Genomic DNA, 10000 nt, shown 5'->3' with positions numbered 1-10000 from the left:
GCAGCAGGGTGGCACTCGTTGACCCCGGGCGCCGCTCCGTCTGCCGATGGGCGGGCCGGTGCTGGCTCTCAAGAACTTTTTGTAACTGTTTCCCTGCTCTGCTTTGGTTTTGTTTTTTTTTCTCGCCCACCGTCAGAACCGATGCAGAGTAAGAAAGCCTTCAGCGAGACAGTCCGGCCAAGCTTAGCGCCTTCCACTAGATACGGCGAAGTCTCGGAAACGGGGGGTGGCGAGGGGAATTTCAGGCGCGCGCCGCCTCCCCCCTCCTGCACCACCCCCCCCCGCAAGCGACGGGAAGGGGCGCCGCTTTCCATCAGCTCGGCTGAAACGCCCGAGGACGGGGCGGCGTCTCTGTTTCAAAAGCGGAAAAAGAAATAAAAAAGCAACAAAAACCAAAAAATTCCCGCCGCCCCCCCCAACCCACCCCCGTGCAGGCACCCCTGCAAACGGGCCTCCGGCAGGGCCGGCCTGCCGCCCCCAGCCACCCCCCGCAAGCCCCCCCACCGCCGCCCCGGCTGAGAGAGCACAGACAGCCCGCCGCCGGCCCTTCCCACCCCGTGCAGGCACCCCTGCATACGGGCCTCCGGCAGGGCCGGCCTGCCGACCCCAGCCACCCCCCGCAAGCCCCCCCACCGCCGCCCCGACTGAGACAGCACAGGCAGCCCGCCGCCGGCCCTTCCCACCCCGTGCAGGCACCCCTGCATACGGGCCTCCGGCAGGGCCGGCCTGCCGCCCCCAGCCACCCCCCGCAACCCCCCCCACCGCCGCCCCAGCTGAGAGAGCACAGGCAGCCCGCCGCCGGCCCTTCCCACCCCGTGCAGGCACCCCTGCATACGGGCCTCCGGCAGGGCCGGCCTGCCGCCCCCAGCCACCCCCCACAAGCCCCCCCACCGCCGCCCCGGCTGAGACAGCACAGGCAGCCCGCCGCCGGCCCTTCCCACCCCGTGCAGGCACCCCTGCATACGGGCCTCCGGCAGGGCCGGCCTGCCGACCCCAGCCACCCCCCGCAAGCCCCCCCACCGCCGCCCCGGCTGAGAGAGCACAGGCAGCCCGCCGCCGCCCCTTCCCACCCCGTGCAGGCACCCCTGCATACGGGCCTCCGGCAGGGCCGGCCTGCCGCCCCCAGCCACCCGCCACAGGCCCCCCCACCGCCGCCCCGGCTGAGACAGCACAGGCAGCCCGCCGCCGGCCCTTCCCACCCCGTGCAGGCACCCCTGCATACGGGCCTCCGGCAGGGCCGGCCTGCCGCCCACAGCCACCCCCCGCAACCCCCCCCACCGCCGCCCCGGCTGAGACAGCACAGGCAGCCCGCCGCCGGCCCTTCCCACCCCGTGCAGGCACCCCTGCATACGGGCCTCCGGCAGGGCCGGCCTGCCGCCCCCAGCCACCCCCCGCAAGCCCCCCCCACCGCCGCCCCGGCTCAGAGAGCACAGGCAGCCCGCCGCCGGCCCTTCCCACCCCGTGCAGGCACCCCTGCATACGGGCCTCCGGCAGGGCCGGCCTGCCGCCCCCAGCCACCCCTCCGCAAGCCCCCCCACCGCCGCCCCGGCTGAGAGAGCACAGGCAGCCCGCCGCCGGCCCTTCCCACCCCGTGCAGGCACCCCTGCATACGGGCCTCCGGCAGGGCCGGCCTGCCGCCCCCAGCCACCCCCCGCAAGCCCCCCCACCGCCGCCCCGGCTGAGAGAGCACAGACAGCCCGCCGCCGGCCCTTCCCACCCCGTGCAGGCACCCCTGCATACGGGCCTCCGGCAGGGCCGGCCTGCCGACCCCAGCCACCCCCCGCAAGCCCCCCCACCGCCGCCCCGACTGAGACAGCACAGGCAGCCCGCCGCCGGCCCTTCCCACCCCGTGCAGGCACCCCTGCATACGGGCCTCCGGCAGGGCCGGCCTGCCGCCCCCAGCCACCCCCCGCAAGCCCCCCCACCGCCGCCCCGGCTGAGAGAGCACAGACAGCCCGCCGCCGGCCCTTCCCACCCCGTGCAGGCACCCCTGCATACGGGCCTCCGGCAGGGCCGGCCTGCCGACCCCAGCCACCCCCCGCAAGCCCCCCCACCGCCGCCCCGACTGAGACAGCACAGGCAGCCCGCCGCCGGCCCTTCCCACCCCGTGCAGGCACCCCTGCATACGGGCCTCCGGCAGGGCCGGCCTGCCGCCCCCAGCCACCCCCCGCAACCCCCCCCACCGCCGCCCCAGCTGAGAGAGCACAGGCAGCCCGCCGCCGGCCCTTCCCACCCCGTGCAGGCACCCCTGCATACGGGCCTCCGGCAGGGCCGGCCTGCCGCCCCCAGCCACCCCCCACAAGCCCCCCCACCGCCGCCCCGGCTGAGACAGCACAGGCAGCCCGCCGCCGGCCCTTCCCACCCCGTGCAGGCACCCCTGCATACGGGCCTCCGGCAGGGCCGGCCTGCCGACCCCAGCCACCCCCCGCAAGCCCCCCCACCGCCGCCCCGGCTGAGAGAGCACAGGCAGCCCGCCGCCGCCCCTTCCCACCCCGTGCAGGCACCCCTGCATACGGGCCTCCGGCAGGGCCGGCCTGCCGCCCCCAGCCACCCGCCACAGGCCCCCCCACCGCCGCCCCGGCTGAGACAGCACAGGCAGCCCGCCGCCGGCCCTTCCCACCCCGTGCAGGCACCCCTGCATACGGGCCTCCGGCAGGGCCGGCCTGCCGCCCACAGCCACCCCCCGCAACCCCCCCCACCGCCGCCCCGGCTGAGACAGCACAGGCAGCCCGCCGCCGGCCCTTCCCACCCCGTGCAGGCACCCCTGCATACGGGCCTCCGGCAGGGCCGGCCTGCCGCCCCCAGCCACCCCCCGCAAGCCCCCCCCACCGCCGCCCCGGCTCAGAGAGCACAGGCAGCCCGCCGCCGGCCCTTCCCACCCCGTGCAGGCACCCCTGCATACGGGCCTCCGGCAGGGCCGGCCTGCCGCCCCCAGCCACCCCTCCGCAAGCCCCCCCACCGCCGCCCCGGCTGAGAGAGCACAGGCAGCCCGCCGCCGGCCCTTCCCACCCCGTGCAGGCACCCCTGCATACGGGCCTCCGGCAGGGCCGGCCTGCCGCCCCCAGCCACCCCCCGCAAGCCCCCCCACCGCCGCCCCGGCTGAGAGAGCACAGACAGCCCGCCGCCGGCCCTTCCCACCCCGTGCAGGCACCCCTGCATACGGGCCTCCGGCAGGGCCGGCCTGCCGACCCCAGCCACCCCCCGCAAGCCCCCCCACCGCCGCCCCGACTGAGACAGCACAGGCAGCCCGCCGCCGGCCCTTCCCACCCCGTGCAGGCACCCCTGCATACGGGCCTCCGGCAGGGCCGGCCTGCCGCCCCCAGCCACCCCCCGCAAGCCCCCCCACCGCCGCCCCGGCTGAGAGAGCACAGACAGCCCGCCGCCGGCCCTTCCCACCCCGTGCAGGCACCCCTGCATACGGGCCTCCGGCAGGGCCGGCCTGCCGACCCCAGCCACCCCCCGCAAGCCCCCCCACCGCCGCCCCGACTGAGACAGCACAGGCAGCCCGCCGCCGGCCCTTCCCACCCCGTGCAGGCACCCCTGCATACGGGCCTCCGGCAGGGCCGGCCTGCCGCCCCCAGCCACCCCCCGCAACCCCCCCCACCGCCGCCCCAGCTGAGAGAGCACAGGCAGCCCGCCGCCGGCCCTTCCCACCCCGTGCAGGCACCCCTGCATACGGGCCTCCGGCAGGGCCGGCCTGCCGCCCCCAGCCACCCCCCACAAGCCCCCCCACCGCCGCCCCGGCTGAGACAGCACAGGCAGCCCGCCGCCGGCCCTTCCCACCCCGTGCAGGCACCCCTGCATACGGGCCTCCGGCAGGGCCGGCCTGCCGACCCCAGCCACCCCCCGCAAGCCCCCCCACCGCCGCCCCGGCTGAGAGAGCACAGGCAGCCCGCCGCCGCCCCTTCCCACCCCGTGCAGGCACCCCTGCATACGGGCCTCCGGCAGGGCCGGCCTGCCGCCCCCAGCCACCCGCCACAGGCCCCCCCACCGCCGCCCCGGCTGAGACAGCACAGGCAGCCCGCCGCCGGCCCTTCCCACCCCGTGCAGGCACCCCTGCATACGGGCCTCCGGCAGGGCCGGCCTGCCGCCCACAGCCACCCCCCGCAACCCCCCCCACCGCCGCCCCGGCTGAGACAGCACAGGCAGCCCGCCGCCGGCCCTTCCCACCCCGTGCAGGCACCCCTGCATACGGGCCTCCGGCAGGGCCGGCCTGCCGCCCCCAGCCACCCCCCGCAAGCCCCCCCCACCGCCGCCCCGGCTCAGAGAGCACAGGCAGCCCGCCGCCGGCCCTTCCCACCCCGTGCAGGCACCCCTGCATACGGGCCTCCGGCAGGGCCGGCCTGCCGCCCCCAGCCACCCCTCCGCAAGCCCCCCCACCGCCGCCCCGGCTGAGAGAGCACAGGCAGCCCGCCGCCGGCCCTTCCCACCCCGTGCAGGCACCCCTGCATACGGGCCTCCGGCAGGGCCGGCCTGCCGCCCCCAGCCACCCCCCGCAAGCCCCCCCACCGCCGCCCCGGCTGAGAGATCACAGGCAGCCCGCCGCCGGCCCTTCCCACCCCGTGCAGGCACCCCTGCATACGGGCCTCCGGCAGGGCCGGCCTGCCGCCCCCAGCCACCCCCCACAAGCCCCCCCACCGCCGCCTCGGCTGAGAGAGCACAGGCACCCCGCCGCCGGCCCTTCCTACCCCGTGCAGGCACCCCTGCATACGGGCCTCCGGCCGGGCCGGCCTGCCGCCCCCAGCCACCCCCCACAAGCCCCCCCACCGCCGCCCCGGCTGAGACAGCACAGGCAGCCCGCCGCCGCCCCTTCCCACCCCGAGCAGGCACCCCTGCATACGGGCCTCCGGCAGGACCGGCCTGCCGCCCCCAGACAAACCCCGCAAGCCCCCCCACCGCCGCCCCGGCTGAGAGAGCACAGGCACCCCGCCGCCGCCCCTTCCCACCCCGTGCAGGCACCCCTGCATACGGGCCTCCGGCAGGGCCGGCCTGCCGCCCCCAGCCACCCCCCGCAAGCCCCCCCCACCGCCGCCCCGGCTCAGAGAGCACAGGCAGCCCGCCGCAGGCCCACCCACCCCGTGCAGGCACCCCTGCATACGGGCCTCCGGCAGGGCCGGCCTGCCGCCCCCAGCCACCCCCCGCAAGCCCCCCCCACCGCCGCCCCGGCTCAGAGAGCACAGGCAGCCCGCCGCAGGCCCACCCACCCCGTGCAGGCACCCCTGCATACGGGCCTCCGGCAGGGCCGGCCTGCCGCCCCCAGCCACCCCCCACAAGCCCCCCCACCGCCGCCCCGGCTGAGAGAGCACAGGCAGCCCGCCGCCGGCCCTTCCCACCCCGTGCAGGCACCCCTGCATACGGGCCTCCGGCAGGGCCGGCCTGCCGCCCCCAGCCACCCCCCGCAAGCCCCCCCACCGCCGCCCCGGCTGAGAGAGCACAGGCAGCCCGCCGCCGCCCCTTCCCACCCCGTGCAGGCACCCCTGCATACGGGCCTCCGGCAGGGCCGGCCTGCCGCCCCCAGCCACCCCCCGCAAGCCCCCCCACCGCCGCCCCGGCTGAGAGAGCACAGGCAGCCCGCCGCCGGCCCTTCCCACCCCGTGCAGGCACCCCTGCATACGGGCCTCCGGCAGGGCCGGCCTGCCGACCCCAGCCACCCCCCGCAAGCCCCCCCCACCGCCGCCCCGGCTCAGAGAGCACAGGCAGCCCGCCGCCGGCCCTTCCCACCCCGTGCGGGCACCCCTGCATACGGGCCTCCGGCAGGGCCGGCCTGCCGCCCCCAGCCACCCCCCGCAACCCCCCCCACCGCCGCCCCGGCTGAGAGATCACAGGCAGCCCGCCGCCGGCCCTTCCCACCCCGTGCAGGCACCCCTGCATACGGGCCTCCGGCAGGGCCGGCCTGCCGACCCCAGCCACCCCCCGCAAGCCCCCCCCACCGCCGCCCCGGCTCAGAGAGCACAGGCAGCCCGCCGCAGGCCCACCCACCCCGTGCAGGCACCCCTGCATACGGGCCTCCGGCAGGGCCGGCCTGCCGACCCCAGCCACCCCCCGCAAGCCCCCCCACCGCCGCCCCGGCTGAGAGAGCACAGACAGCCCGCTGCCGGCCCTTCCCACCCCGTGCAGGCACCCCTGCATACGGGCCTCCGGCAGGGCCGGCCTGCCGCCCCCAGCCACCCCCAGCAAGCCCCCCCCACCGCCGCCCCGGCTCAGAGAGCACAGGCAGCCCGCCGCCGGCCCTTCCCACCCCGTGCAGGCACCCCTGCATACGGGCCTCCGGCAGGGCCGGCCTGCCGACCCCAGCCATCCCCCGCAAGCCCCTCCACCGCCGCCCCGACTGAGACAGCACAGGCAGCCCGCCGCCGGCCCTTCCCACCCCGTGCAGGCACCCCTGCATACGGGCCTCCGGCAGGGCCGGCCTGCCGCCCCCAGCCACCCCCCGCAAGCCCCCCCACCGCCGCCCCGGCTGAGACAGCACAGGCAGCCCGCCGCCGCCCCTTCCCACCCCGTGCAGGCACCCCTGCATACGGGCCTCCGGCAGGGCCGGCCTGCCGCCCCCAGCCACCCCCCGCAAGCCCCCCCACCGCCGCCCCGGCTGAGAGAGCACAGACAGCCCGCCGCCGGCCCTTCCCACCCCGTGCAGGCACCCCTGCATACGGGCCTCCGGCAGGGCCGGCCTGCCGCCCCCAGCCACCCCCAGCAAGCCCCCCCACCGCCGCCCCGGCTGAGAGAGCACAGGCACCCCGCCGCCGGCCCTTCCCACCCCGTGCAGGCACCCCTGCATACGGGCCTCCGGCAGGGCCGGCCTGCCGCCCCCAGCCACCCCCCGCAAGCCCCCCCACCGCCGCCCCGGCTCAGAGAGCACAGGCACCCCGCCGCCGCCCCTTCCCACCCCGTGCAGGCACCCCTGCATACGGGCCTCCGGCAGGGCCGGCCTGCCGCCCCCAGCCACCCCCCGCAAGCCCCCCCCACCGCCGCCCCGGCTCAGAGAGCACAGGCAGCCCGCCGCAGGCCCTTCCCACCCCGTGCAGGCACCCCTGCATACGGGCCACCGGCAGGGCCGGCCTGCCGACCCCAGCCATCCCCCGCAAGCCCCCCCACCGCCGCCCCGGCTGAGACAGCACAGGCAGCCCGCCGCCGGCCCTTCCCACCCCGTGCAGGCACCCCTGCATACGGGCCTCCGGCAGGGCCGGCCTGCCGCCCCCAGCCACCCCCCGCAAGCCCCCCCACCGCCGCCCCGGCTGAGACAGCACAGGCAGCCCGCCGCCGCCCCTTCCCACCCCGTGCAGGCACCCCTGCATACGGGCCTCCGGCAGGGCCGGCCTGCCGCCCCCAGCCACCCCCCGCAAGCCCCCCCACCGCCGCCCCGGCTGAGAGAGCACAGGCAGCCCGCCGCCGGCCCTTCCCACCCCGTGCAGGCACCCCTGCATACGGGCCTCCGGCAGGGCCGGCCTGCCGACCCCAGCCACCCCCCGCAAGCCCCCCCCACCGCCGCCCCGGCTCAGAGAGCACAGGCAGCCCGCCGCCGGCCCTTCCCACCCCGTGCAGGCACCCCTGCATACGGGCCTCCGGCAGGGCCGGCCTGCCGCCCCCAGCCACCCCCCGCAACCCCCCCCACCGCCGCCCCGGCTGAGAGAGCACAGGCAGCCCGCCGCCGGCCCTTCCCACCCCGTGCAGGCACCCCTGCATACGGGCCTCCGGCAGGGCCGGCCTGCCGACCCCAGCCACCCCCCGCAAGCCCCCCCCACCGCCGCCCCGGCTCAGAGAGCACAGGCAGCCCGCCGCAGGCCCACCCACCCCGTGCAGGCACCCCTGCATACGGGCCTCCGGCAGGGCCGACCTGCCGCCCCCAGCCACCCCCCACAAGCCCCCCCACCGCCGCCCCGGCTGAGACAGCACAGGCACCCCGCCGCCGCCCCTTCCCACCCCGTGCAGGCACCCCTGCATACGGGCCTCCGGCACGGCCGGCCTGCCGCCCCCAGCCACCCCCCACAAGCCCCCCCACCGCCGCCCCGGCTGAGAGAGCACAGGCACCCCGCCGCCGCCCCTTCCCACCCCGTGCAGGCACCCCTGCATACGGGCCTCCGGCAGGGCCGGCCTGCCGACCCCAGCCACCCCCCGCAAGCCCCCCCACCGCCGCCCCGGCTGAGAGAGCACAGGCAGCCCGCCGCCGGCCCTTCCCACCCCGTGCAGGCACCCCTGCATACGGGCCTCCAGCACGGGCGACCCGCTCTGTCCGCAGGGAGGACAGGTCTACCCCTTCTGGCGGCAGGGAGACCAGGTCTACCCGTTCTGCCGGCAGGGATGCCAGGTCTACCCGTTTTACCGGCAGGTATGCCAGGTCTACCCATTTACCGGCAGGGATGCCCGGTCTACCCGTTCTGGCTGCAGGGAGACCAGGTCTACCCGTTTTTCCTGCAGGGAGACCAGGTCTACCCGTTCTGCCGGCAGGGAGGCCAGGTCTACCCGTTTTACCGGCAGGGAGGCCAGGTCTACCCGTATTGCCGGCAGGGAGGCCAGGTCTACCCGTTTTACCGGCAGGGATGCCAGGTCTACCCGTTCTAGCGGCAGGGAGACCAGGTCTACCCGTATTGCCGGCAGGGATGCCAGGTCTACCCGTTTTACCGGCAGGGATGCCAGGTCTACCCATTTACCGGCAGGGATGCCAGGTCTACCCGTTCTGGCTGCAGGGAGGCCAGGTCTACCCATATTGCCGGCAGGGAGACCAGGTCTACCCATTTACCGGCAGGGATGCCAGGTCTACCCGTTCTGGCGGCAGGGAGAACAGGTCTACCCTTTTTGCCGGCAGGGAGACCAGGTCTACCCGTTTTGCCGGCAGGGAGACCAGGTCTACCCGTTCTGGCTGCAGGGAGACCAGGTCTACCCGTTTTGCCGGCAGGGATAACAGGTCTACCCGTTTTACCTGCAGGGAGACCAGGTCTACCCATTTACCGGCAGGGAGACCAGGTCTACCCGTTTTGCCGGCAGGGATGCCAGGTCTACCCGTTCTGGCGGCAGGGAGAACAGGTCTACCCGTTTTACCTGCAGGGAGAACAGGTCTACCCGTTTTACCGGCAGGGAGACCAGGTCTACCCGTTTTGCCGGCAGGGATGCCAGGTCTACCCGTTTTACCTGCAGGGATGCCAGGTCTACCCGTTTTACCGGCAGGGAGGCCAGGTCTACCCGTTCTGCCGGCAGGGAGGCCAGGTCTACCCGTTCTAGCGGCAGGGAGACCAGGTCTACCCATTTACCGGCAGGGAGACCAGGTCTACCCGTTTTGCCGGCAGGGAGGCCAGGTCTACCCGTTTTACCGGCAGGGAGGCCAGGTCTACCCGTTTTACCTGCAGGGAGAACAGGTCTACCCGTTTTACCGGCAGGGAGACCAGGTCTACCCGTTTTGCCGGCAGGGATGCCAGGTCTACCCGTTGTGGCGGCAGGGAGGCCAGGTCTACCCGTTCTGCCGGCAGGGAGGCCAGGTCTACCCGTTTTACCTGCAGGGAGGCCAGGTCTACCCGTTTTGGCGGCAGGGAGACCAGGTCTACCCGTTTTGCCGGCAGGGATGCCAGGTCTACCCGCTTCCGGCAGGGATGCCAGGTCTACCCGGTTCCAGGCAGGGAGGCCTCGTCTACCCGTTCTGCCGGCAGGGAGGCCAGGTCTACCCGTTTTACCGGCAGGGATGCCAGGTCTACCCGCTTCCGGCAGGGATGCCAGGTCTACCCGGTTCCAGGCAGGGAGGCCTCGTCTACCCGTTCTGCCGGCAGGGAGGCCAGGTCTACCCGTTTTACCGTCCGCCGGGTCCGGTGTGCCCGATGTGGCCGCCGGAGCTGCCGGCGGAAAGGGATGCCTCGTCTACCTCGCTCCGGCGGGACTTTGGCTCCACCGCGGTTCTGGCAGGTAGACGTCTTGCCCGGTTCTTCTTCGGAGCTGCCGAAGGGGTCGCTGCTTTGCGCTGCCTCCAGTTACGTCATGGTAAGAGTCGGCGGCGCTCGCGCGCCTCCCCGCTGGGGGA

This window comes from Opisthocomus hoazin, unplaced genomic scaffold, assembly GCF_030867145.1.
Source record: "Opisthocomus hoazin isolate bOpiHoa1 unplaced genomic scaffold, bOpiHoa1.hap1 HAP1_SCAFFOLD_230, whole genome shotgun sequence".
NCBI lineage: Eukaryota > Metazoa > Chordata > Aves > Opisthocomiformes > Opisthocomidae > Opisthocomus > Opisthocomus hoazin.
Note: the sequence above shows the minus strand (reverse complement) of the source record.